The following is a 12,817-nucleotide window of genomic DNA, read 5'->3' as shown; positions in this document are numbered from 1 at the left end:
ACACTGATGCTGAATCACTGGAAGAGAACTGAATCCTTATTTTTCAGAATAATTCCTCTTTGCCACTCTGATCTCCTTTTCCAGTGTGTATTTGGCCTGTTTATGCAAGACTTTGTCCCCCTTCCTGTAAGCATCTTCTTTGGCCTGACGGAGCTGTCTGAGTTTTGCAGTGAACCACGGTTTGTCTTTGTTGTAGGTTAAATGAATCCTGGTAGGAATGCACATATCCTCACAGAAACTGATATAAGATGTTACAGTCTATGTGAGCTCGTCCAGATCGATGGACTGTTTTTGAAGCTGCTGCCAATCAGTGAGGTGGAAACAGGCTTGTAAATCCCGCTCTGCGTCATTAGTCCATCTTTTAACAGTCCTTAAAACAGGTTTAGCTGATTTCAGTTTCTGCCTGTAGGTTGGTATAAGATGAACCAAGCTGATCAGAGAGTCCTAAAGCTGCCCGTGGGACAGAGTGATATGCCTCTATTGTTGTGTAACAGTGATCCAATACAGTGGGGCAAAAAAGTATTTAGTCAGCCACCAATTGTGCAAGTTCTCCCACTTAAAAAGATGAGAGAGGCCTGTAATTTTCATCATAGGTATACCTCAACTATGAGAGACAAAATGAGAAAAAAAATCCAGAAAATCACATTGTAGGATTTTTGAAGAATTAATTGGTAAATTCCTCGGTAAAATAAGTATTTGGTCACCTACAAACAAGCAAGATTTCTGGCTCTCACAGACCTGTAACAACTTCTTTAAGAGCAGGGTTCCCACGGGTCCTTGAAATCCTTGAAAGTTTGTGAATCTGATTAAAAATTTTCAAGGCCCTGGAAAGTTTTTGAAAATAAACAAACATAGATACAGGTCCTTGAAAATTCCATATTATTCCCTCCGGTCTGCTAATGTGTTATTTCACCAACACTTTGTGGCCTATGCATACTAGCTTGCTTGATTTACGTTGCACATTTATGCGTTACGTCAAGTGTTTCCTATGTGAGGTACTTTGTGTTGTTTGTTGCCATGACGTTCACACGCACACAAAACTACTAAGATGGTACCTCAACGTTTCACAGACACACCATGAAAATAGGCTGAAACGTGATGCCTGGAAAATGCAAGTTTCAAGATTCAAAGAATGGCTTGCCAGAGATCCAAAGGATGTAATGTTGAATTGCTTTGCTTGTTAAAATAATGAAAAGCCATGAGGCAAGAAAAACTTAAGCATATTCATATATCTTAAAACTTCTGGTTACATGAGCCTAAGCTCTTTTCAATAAAATACATGCAAAAGTTAATATCAGATCATTTTAGAATACAGTATAGTATGTACCAAATATTATTCAGTTTTATGCAAAACAGAAATACGACAAATAGAATATGAGATTTCTGTCATATGGCCAAAAATAAATGCAACAAAAAAAAGAAGAAGCTTTTTTGCATAGTTGTGTTTGACACATGAAAACTGTAACAATGTATCTTACAAGGTGACACGATGTAACCTTTGCTCTCACTTGAATTTGAGGGTACTGGACATGGAAAGTCCTTGAAATGTCCTTGAATTTGAAGTTAACCAAGGTGTGGGAACCCTGTAAGAGGCTCCTCTGTCCTCCACTCGTTATCAGTATAAAAGACACCTGTCCACAACCTCAAACAGTCCAACTCCAAACTCCACCCTGGCCAAGACCAAAGAGCTGTCAAAGGACACCAGAAACAAAACTGTAGACCTGCACCAGGCTGGGAAGACTGAATCTGCAATAGGTAAGCAGCTTGGTGTGAAGAAATCAATTGTGGGAGCAATTATTAGAAAATGGAAGACATACAAGACCACTGATAATCTCCCTCGATCTGGGGCTCCACGAAGATCTCACCCGTGGGGTCAAAATGATCACAAGAACTGTGAGCAAAAATCCCAGAACCACACGGGGACCTAGTGAATGACCTGCAGAGAGCTGGGACCAAAGTAACAAAGGCCTCAAATCCTGCAGTGCCAGGCGTGTCCCCTGCTTAAGCCAGTACATGTCCGGCCCGTCTGAAGTTTGCTAGAGAGCATTTGGATGATCCAGAAGAGGATTGGGAGAATGTCATATGGTCAGATGAAACCAAAATAGAACTTTTGGTAAAAACTCAACTTGTCATGTTTGGAAGAGAAAGAATGCTGAGTTGCATCCAAAGAACACCATACCTACTGTGAAGCATGGGGTGGAAACATCATGCTTTGGGGCTGTTTTTCTGCAAAGGGACCAGGACGACTGATCCGTAAACGAAAGAATGAATGGGGCCATGTATCGTGAGATTTTGAGTGAAAACCTCCTTCCATCAGCAAGGGCATTGAAGATGAAAGCGTGGCTGGGTCTTTCAGCATGACAATGATCCCAAACACACCGCCCGGCAACGAAGGAGTGGCTTCGTAAGAAGCATTTCAAGGTCCTGGGTGGCCTAGCCAGTCTCAGATCTCAACCCCATCGAAAATCTTTGGAGTCCGTGTTGCCCAGCGACAGCCCCAAAACATTACTGCTCTAGAGGAGATCTGCATGGAGGAATGGGCCAAAATACCAGCAACAGTGTGTGAAGACTTACAGAAAACGTTTGACCTCTGTCATTGCCAACAAAGGGTATATAACAAAGTATTGAGATGAAATTTTGTTATTGACCAAATACTTATTTTCCACCATAATTTGCAAATAAATTCTTTAAAAATCCTACAATGTGATTTTCTGGATTTTTTTTTTCTCATTTTGTCTCTCATAGTTGAGGTATACCTATGATGAAAATTATAGGCCTCTCTCATCTTTTTAAGTGGGAGAACTTGCACAATTGGTGGCTGACTAAATACTTTTTTGCCCCACTGTAACTAAAGACAGGACAAACTAACAAAAACAGAAACAACAGCGGACAACGCCACGGAGGCTGCCATGAGCAGCGCCATCTTGGATCAAAAAAGCCATCAGTGGCTCCATATTAAGGGCCAGTTTTACTACCAGCTTATGAATCGTCACAAACCGTCTTTTGGCATTAAAATTGTACTGTCAGGTTTTACTAAAGATGCACAGTGACGAATTAGTGCTGAAAAGTGCGCTTGTCCTTATTGACTATGCATTTGTAGGAGTTTCCCTTTCAGACGCAAAATTTATGGGAGGAGAGAATTCAAATGAATCACACAATGCATTTTACTAACGTTTGCACTTGTCAAATTACTGGCATTTGCGCCATTATTTAACAACCCCAAAAAAGCATGTGTTGAACAATTTTTCGCTTGAAATAGCTGCAATTATTGTTGATAGGAGGAGGCACCACAGAGAGCAGTAGAAGGGAGAGGATTTTTCCACACGTATTATATTATTTTGAATGCCAGAAGAACACATTATCCGAACATATTGTTTGCCAAGACATGTTATTTTTAATTTGCTTCAGGAAATAAAAGATGACTTGAAACCCTCATCTAGGAGTCACGCAATACCAGCTCTATCAAAACTTCTAGCAAACCTTCCGGTTCTTTTCAATGTACTGTGGCTTCTTTTTTCTTTATTCTTTATTTGTGACTACGCTAATTTGCGCTGCGCTTGTTATATTGCGTTCGTCGATATGTAGTCTCAGCCTCAGATGTCACGCCCACGGACCGCTGGCTGAACGTCTGATGCACATGGCACACAAAAGTGGAAACACTTCAGGAGTTTCGAAGTCATCATCGGATTGGTTGAATTACACAGGATTTCTGGGAGACGTGTGTGTCGCGTTCTTTAACATTCCGCCTGGAAACAAAGATGCCATGATGCCAAACCCCCTCACGAAAGAAGAAAGCCGTCGTGTTTATAACTGTGACGACGAGCGCTTATCAGGATCAAATAAATGCTGGATTTTCTAAAGTATGTGAAATATTTATAGTTTGCAGTATAGAATCTTTCAAATACGTCCGAGAGTTTCACACTCGGAGTCTGTTATTGTGGCGACATTTCCACGCCCCGAAACGTGAAGCTGAACGAAACGAACTGTGATTGGTTGTTTGACATGTCGGTCAAACGGCCTCATGGGCGGGCCTTGGCCAATGAAAGTTGCCATGCATTCCAGACCTTCAGACTGATCGATATGTAAATGAGATGTTACGTCTGTGTTCTTAAATTGGCGCGTTGTTAGTAAATCACCCACAGAAATTTCCCCTCCCATTGGCATTGACTTTCAGCAACTAATGGCAACTCCTCCAGACTGCAAATAGATGCAAAAGTTTGTGTGTCATCCAGTCTTTACTGTACCCTATGACAACATGCATTGCTTTTAGGCCAAGGCTTTGTGTACAAGAATTGCCATTAACAAACAAACCCAACCTGAGAAATATTCACTGGAGTAAATATATGAAAAATTTCACATAACCTACTAAAGCATTTCGCAAAAAGTTCAAATCCATTCAAATACTGTTAAAATGTGGAAAAAAGTATTTCTGGTTGAAATGTTTGTGGATCATGTTCATAATTAATGGGTTGAACTGCACCTTTGGTTACTCTGGTAAGACACCTGAGTGAACTTGAGGAGAACTGACTTCATGCATTCACTAGAATCACAGCAAAAAACAACAACAAAAAAAAAACAATAAAATGAAGTGGCTCAATGAAGTGCATCGTGGATGTCAAGACGCTTTATAATAAAACAGCAAGATGTAGAAAGTTAAAAATAGATTGCGTCTCAAGACTCCTGCTTTTGTTCCATTTTCACTGCACTCTGTCTAGCTGTTTTTGAATTTAATAACATCTCCTGTGTGGACACCCTCTTAGGCTGTACATGACGCAACATGATTTAAAAGCCATTAAAAAACAGATCAGTTTGGATTTAGTCAAACTTAAAGCTGTTAAATACCTGATATACAACACACCTGTGTCTGCACTTCATGTCAGCTCATGTCTCTTCCTATTCTGGTACTGTTTTGGGTCACCACTTGATATCCAATATAAAACCTGGGCTCTGAAGCAAAAAAAACACAACAAACAACAACCTATAGATCTACCTGATAAAGCTTCAAAACGCTATCCTTTTTATGTTTTTCACTTACAGTTTTAATTTCAATTGACTTCCTATTTATTTCTCCACATTAATGCTTCTTAGCCAACTCCCTCCCTCCCTCCAACACAAAAATCAATGCTCACAGTGCACTTGAACTGAGCAGCACGCAGCAGTATTCTGGCGAACAAGCACATTCCTCTCTCTGTCTGTGTCCGCTTCCCCTGCTGTCTTCTTCTGTAGCCTACAGCACACTTCCTGCCTCATTTCCTGTTCTCCCTGCATGGCAGGCTCCCTGTAATAGAGGTGTAATTGGTGCTGCTGCAGCAGCGTCTGCAATTGAGATGAGCTCTCCTCTGCTGCGGTTCACATATCATCTCACAAAGACCATGTCGGGGTCATATTTTATGTCAGAATCAAGAAGATGAAATAAGAAATTGTCTTGTACATCAGAAGACTGAAACCTGATTTTAGGGCCATGAGGATGGCCATTTTTGCTTTGTAATGTTATTTAATGACTAATGAGCACATTTCTCCCTAAAACTGGATGGATGCATTGGCTTAGAACAATGTGTTTGTGGATCAACTCGAGTTCCTTTTCTGACTGCTCAGGAAAACATGCAGGACATGTTTTACAGATTTTTTTTTTTTTCCCTTCCTGAAAGAATTTGGTATTAGTTTAAAAACACTGCAGAACGTAATTTTCTTTTTGGTGTAGACACAGTGCTCTTTGAAACAGGAAGTTGTGGCTGGACGTATCAAATAACATACTTGTATTAAAAAAGTGCCTTTTAGTTCGCATCACAGCCTAGAAAAACAAAGGGGTCAAAGTTCGGCTAGTTAGCATATGGTCCATTTAGCCCCTGCTGAGCTTAAAGTAAATGCAGTTTTTTTTTTTTTTTTTTGCAAGCAACATTTAAATAGAAATTTTGAAAACTATATTGTAGTAGAGGTTTCTTTTTCTGTATCCATTATACAGTATTGATGTTATATATATATATATATATATATGTGTGTGTATATATATGTATATGTATATATATATATGTATGTATGTGTATATATAATTCAATTCAATTTAAGGGTGGTTTATTGGCATGACAAAACTATACATTTGTATTGCCAAAGCAATTGCAGCTGGGCTGCTTACAAATAGTGCATATATGTATTAACAAAGAAAGAAAGAAAAGAATAATATTAATAATAATATATAAAAGTATTAAGCATGTAGTGCATGATATATAATATCTGAATACATTTTTGTTTTCTTTTTTTTAATAAAATGTATTGAAAATCATATATACAGCAATAATATTATAATTTTATTTATGCACTTAAAAGCATGAATGTTTTTAAGTGTTGCAGATTGGTTGCATTGCATTTACAGTTCAGGTGATCGGCTAAAAATGAATGGGAATTCCTAATCTTTATCTAAAATAAAATGGAAAAACAAAAGAAAACAAAACAACTTATTTTATTTTAGCTAGTTGCCAAAACAATATTTAAAACTATTTAAAAACAAAATAAAACTATATAAAAAGAAAAGGAAAAGATATTTAAAAACACCTGTCTATCAGCTAGAATTCTGACCCTCAAAGACCTGTTAGTCTGCCTTTAAAATGTCCACCTCCACTCCATTTATTATCCTAAATTAGATGCACCTGTTTGAGGTCGTTAGCTGCATAAAGACACCTGTCCACCCCATACAATCAGTAAGAATCCAACTACTAACATGGCTAAGACCAAAGAGCTGTCCAAAGACACTAGAGACAAAATTGTACACCTCCACAAGGCTGGAAAGGGCTACGGGAAATTGCCAAGCAGCTTGGTGAAAAAAGGTCCACTGTTGGAGCAATCATTAGAAAATGGAAGAAGCTAAACATGACTGTCAATCTCCCTCGGACTGGGGCTCCATGCAAGATCTCACCTCGTGGGGTCTCAATGATCCTAAGAAAGGTGAGAAATCAGCCCAGAACTACACGGGAGGAGCTGGTCAATGACCTGAAAAGAGCTGGGACCACCGTTTCCAAGGTTACTGTTGGTAATACACTAAGACGTCATGGTTTGAAATCATGCATGGCACGGAAGGTTCCCTGCTTAAACCAGAACATGTCCAGGCCCGACTTAAGTTTGCCAATGACCATTTGGATGATCCAGAGGAGTCATGGGAGAAAGTCATGTGGTCAGATGAGACCAAAATATAACTTTTGGTCATAATTCCACTAAACGTGTTTGGAGGAAGAAGAATGATGAGTACCATCCCAAGAACACCATCCCTACTGTGAAGCATGGGGTGGTAGCATCATGCTTTGGGGTGTTTTTCTGCACATGGGACAGGGCGACTGCACTGTATTAAGGAGAGGATGACCGGGGCCATGTATTGCGAGATTTTGGGGAACAACCTCCTTCCCTCAGTTAGAGCATTGAAGATGGGTCGAGGCTGGGTCTTCCAACATGACAATGACCAAGCACACAGCCAGGATAACCAAGGAGTGGCTCTGTAAGAAGCATATCAAGGTTCTGGCGTGGCCTAGCCAGTCTCCAGACCTAAACCCAATAGAGAATCTTTGGAGGAGCTCAAACTCCGTGTTTCTCAGCGACAGGCCAGAAACCTGACTGATCTAGAGAAGATCTGTGTGGAGGAGTGGGCCAAAATCCCTCCTGCAGTGTGTGCAAACCTGCTGAAAACTACAGGAAACGTTTGACCTCTGTAATTGCAAACAAAGGCTACTGTACCAAATATTAACATTGATTTTCTCAGGTGTTCAAATACTTATTTGCAGCTGTATCATACAAATAAATAGTTAAAAAAGCATACATTGTGATTTCTGGATTTTTTTTTTTAGATTATGTCTCTCACAGTGGACATGCACCTACGATGACAATTTCAGACCCCTCCATTATTTCTAAGTGGGAGAACTTGCAAAATAGCAGGGTGTTCAAATACTTATTTTCCTCACTGTATGTGTATATATAATTCAATTCAATTTAAGGGTGGTTTATTGGCATGACAAAAACTACACATTTGTATTGCCAAAGCAATTGCAGCTGGGCTGCTTACAAATAGTGCATATATGTATTAACAAAGAAAGAAAGAAAAATAATAATATTAATAATAATATATAAAAGTATTAAGCATGTAGTGCATGATATATAATATCTGAATACATTTTTGTTTTCTTTTTTTTAATAAAATGTATTGAAAATCATATATACAGCAATAATATTATAATTTTTATTTATGCACTTAAAAGCATGAATGTTTTTAAGTGTTGCAGATTGGTTGCATTGCATTTACAGTTCAGGTGATCGGCTAAAAAATGAATGGGAATTCCTAATCTTTATCTAAAATAAAATGGAAAAACAAAAGAAAACAAAACAACTTATTTTATTTTAGCTAGTTGCCAAAACAATATTTAAAACTATTTAAAAACAAAAATAAAACTATATAAAAAAAGAAAAGGAAAAAGATATTTAAAAAAACAAAAACAAATGACAAATATTCCCAAAACTTAAAAAAATAAAATAAAATAAATTCTGAATAAAAACTATTGTATCTTAATGATACTAAAATCACCAGGTGCCTCCTTGAGCAATGATTTGCTACTTGTTTTTGCCTGTCAGTGGTAGTTTTTAAATAGTAAACAGTGTTTTGCTCTCAACACAACCTGCAGAGGGAGCAATTCACCATCAGCTCCTCAACCTCAGCAACCCACTACTGCCATTTTGACTGCCGCTACACTGAAGCAAAGCCTGAGAATCCTTCCATACTAATTCATGTCCTGCAATTACTTTCATATTGCACACTTCTACTATTGATAGCTGTATGTTTGAAGCGAGCATCTATTTTCCTAGTTTCTATGATGTCAAGCAGAGGATTTAAAAGGATTATGTCCAGGTGCAATATCGCAACCCGGCTCTGTCCTTGATTAATTATAAATCAATGAAGTCTATTGCAGCTCAGAGGGCTCTAATCTTTTCTCTTTTATCCAGTGTAAATGTCGGCATGCCTCAGCCGCTCTGTCTGCTTTAACCTGAGAGTATCTGTCTACCTCGGTGCTTTTCAAAACCAAGCAGCTCTTGACAAATCCACCATGCACAGAATGAATTCGCAGAGGTGAAGGAAACTGTCATATGGCTAGACTGATGCCCCTGGTCAGGCTGCAGTGAATGTTCTGGGTTTAAAACGATCAGAAAGAAAAAAAAAAATCTTTTGGCTAAACTTTTTTTTTTCCGAATGGTTTGTGTTTTTACGTTTATCTCAGTGAAATGTCTGTGATTTATATGTGCATTACAATTTGTTTTTACAAACTAATTTCTTGTAATGAACATCTCTTTAACATTAATATCATTCTTGGTTATCTCATACTATTCATGCTAATCGTTACAGTTTCAGCTTCAGAAACAAGTTTTCAGGCTTTATGCTAATTTCAGGAAGCAGCGTGCACTTTTTTTTTTTTTTTTTTTTTTTAACCCAGTCAGTTAAAATGCAGTGTTCATGAAACTAAATTTGAATTAAATTAAAATAATAATAATTATAATAATTTAGGAGTTTATATTTCATCTATGGTTATATCTGATTCAAATTCGATCCCAAATTTTTAGTTTTAATAAAAAAATTTGTCTTAGGTAAATAATATCATTTAATTTATTTAATGTTTTATGAAGTCATATTTATTAATTTGAAAGTTTTATTTGAAGTGATACTGACCCTGTAAAAGCTTAATCTTCTAAAAACAACATTACATTATATTACATTATTGTACTACATTGGCTTTTAATCTTTGTGCTTTAGCTATTTATTATCCAAGCTTTAGAGCTGTGTTTTAGTGTACTATTACTGTGTGGAGACATGCTGAAGTCGCGTTTGGTCTCGTACTGTATCGCGTCCCTTGTCAGTGCTTGCTTGCTTGGCTTGCTTGGCCATTTGTTGTGATTATCAGGAAAGTGTGTTCAAGCGCCAGCAGAAGACAGTGTAAAGTAATAGTCTTTGAGAGAAGCAGTCTATCAGCGGAAGTTAAAATCAGCTTGTATTTACTTGTCTCATTAGTGTTTAACGCAGTTGTCGTTGCTTGGAAACGCTTGTTTTGTTTACTGTGTGGAGATGTGCTGAAATCGCGTTTGGTCTCGTACTGTATCGCGTCCCTTGTCAGTGTCGGGCGCTTGCTTGGCCATTTGTTGTGATTAACAGGAAAGTGTGTTCAGCTGAATTGGATTAGAATTTTGTTAAGATGGGTATAAAAAAAGCTTAGTTTACCGCGGCAGCCGTTGTGTGAAGGCCTTCTCGTGTGAGGACCGAAGAGTGTAAAGACCATCGACTCTACCGTGCAACTCCACCGGACAGGGAAACCGACAAGGGATATAAGTATCACTTTTTATTTTTCCTCTTTCCTACTACTTGTTTCACTTCTGTTTCAGTTTTTATAACCATTTCTTACTATGTGTAAGTAAGTTGTTGCTGTTTTTTTAGCGTGTGTATGTGTAGCAAAGCACCTCATTTTAACAGTGTTGGATTGGACTAGTGATGGATCTGAAAGAATCATATTCTTTTTTTCCTTTACCATCATATTTGCAATAGTATCAATAATGTCTGATTTCAACAAGCAGATGTCCTCTCAAAAATGAAAATGTGCTGAACATTTTCTCACCCTCAGGCTGTCCAAGATGTAGATGATTTAGTTTTTTCATGGGAACAGATTTTAAGATATTTAGCATTGCATTGCTTGCTCACTAATGGATCTTCTGCAGTGAATGGGTGCCGTCAGAAAGGGAATCCAAACAGCTGATTAAAAACATCACAGTAATAAACATGACTCTAGTCCATCAATTAATGTCTTGTGAAGTGAAAAGCTGTGTGTTTGTAAGAAACAAATCCATCAAGGCATTTTTAACTTTAAACGATTGCTTATGACTCAAGATATGAGTCTACGAATACATAATAACACTCCAGGGAAAAAGTCCTCTCACATCAAAATCTACCAAGTTATTTGTTTAGAAATGTTTTTGACTGTTTTCTCTTATAAACGGTGCTTGACCCATGCATATTTCCCTCCTGATTCAGGCAATACAACTTTTTTTACTGAAAAAAGCAATATTGTATATTGAGGACTATATATTTGAGCTGGAAGAAATGGTTTGAATTTTCTTAACATCTTAATGATGAATGCATTTTATTACAAACACAAGCTTATCACTTCACAAGATGTTATTTCATAAACTGGATTCGTGTTGATTGTTGTGACGTTTTTATCAGCTGTTTGGACTCTCATTCTGACGGCACCCATTCACTGCAGAAGATCAATGTTAAATTTCTGAAAATCTGTTCCAATGAAGAAACAAACTCATCTACTGGATGAGTAAATTCTCATCCAATATGTAGGTGAACTGTTTATTTAATCTCTATAGTTATAGTTTATTTAATCTCTACAGTTGGAACTAGCTTCCAGATGAGATCAGATGTGCTAAAACATTAGCCACATTTAAATCCAGACTCAAAACTCATCTGTTTAGCTGTGCATTTGTCAGATGAGCACTGTGCTACGTCCGAACTGATTGCACTATGTATAATAATTTTCTAATCTTAACTGTTTTAAATTCTTTTTAAATAAATTTTTAGATCTTGTTTTTAATGACTTTTCACTTCCTTTTATGTAAAGCACTTTGAATTACCACTGTGTATGAAATGTGCTATATAAATAAACTTGCCTTGCCTATAGCAAACTCTGGTCACTTTGCTTATTGGTAAGCAAATAAGCAAAGCCTCTTCCTGTCTAAGTGTAAGGTTCTTGTGTGCAACAAACAACAAAATGGACCAGACCGCATGCTGATAGTCCAGCTACCTAAGTCTAATTTGTTTGCTTGATAAATCCATCTAACATTCGATAGTGTAGCGTGGTTATTGTTTCATTGTTTGCAGGTCTTATGGATTGTGTGACAGTGTTAATCTTCGAGCATGAGCTGGAGAGCCCCTCTTTTGTCTTGTGGTTTTATTTGGAGATGAAATTGACAGCGCAAACATCTGTGACTGCCACCGCCAGCGTTCCCACACCCTCTTAGTCTCATTAGCTTTAATGAGATATTGACACAGACACTGGTGTCTAAATTATGCACACTCGTTTTCCGCTGATGTATAAATAGCACTGATGAAATGTAATTGCTCTCCTTTAGATCACTCAGAGGATGATTATGGAGAGAGGGCTCTGAGCGACTTCTTCCCAGTCGTCGGACAATTGTTACTGCCGAGAGAAGCACGTCGCTCCCCGGCTGCTTTTCCAGCCCTCGGGCTTGTGGTCTGGCTGTGGCAATAACAGCGCAAGCGGAATCTGCTTGGAATCCTCTTTCTTGCGTTTGTCTTGTTTGCTCAGTGGCTGTTTTCTCGGGCTTTTCGGCGCTGATCCTGTGGAGTGTCATAAAAGCCTGTGTTTGAGGTACAGGCAGTGTGAGCGCCTTTTCATCCTCTGTTTGAGTGCTCACAGCTCGGAGGCCGACCATAAATCCAGTCTGGGAAGCAGGAGGGGGTGGAATGGGGGTTGAGAGAGCGAGGAGAGAGAGAGAGAGAGAGAGAGAGAGAGAGGCTGGGCGTAAATAAAGCTTCCCATAAAAGCCTGAGCGAGAAGTGTGGATCCCTCCATCCTGTCCTCCTCCACCCCCTCTGAAAGAGAATTAGCGCGGGCTATGTGGCCTCTCCGGCTGTAGTTTGTTCCCCCTCCCACTCAAAGAAAAAAGGCTCGACTGGCTTTGGAGCAGCAGTGGGCAGCCTGGAGGGAGGGAAGAGAGGAGGGTGCTGGCGGGGGTAGGTTTTCACAGACACATACACCATGGCCCATCTGTTTGG

General features: G+C 38.6%; 1 protein-coding gene across 1 annotated transcript in view; it reads left to right on the top strand.

The window, feature by feature from the left end:
- trip4 (thyroid hormone receptor interactor 4) overlaps positions 1–12,817 on the top strand; it is an 85,189-nt gene that overhangs the window by 11,209 nt on the left and 61,163 nt on the right. The window lies entirely within an intron of this gene.

This window comes from Onychostoma macrolepis, chromosome 07 (genome assembly GCF_012432095.1).
Source record: "Onychostoma macrolepis isolate SWU-2019 chromosome 07, ASM1243209v1, whole genome shotgun sequence".
Classification (NCBI taxonomy): Eukaryota; Metazoa; Chordata; class Actinopteri; order Cypriniformes; family Cyprinidae; genus Onychostoma; species Onychostoma macrolepis.
Note: the sequence above shows the minus strand (reverse complement) of the source record. Positions and strands in the feature narration are given on the sequence as shown.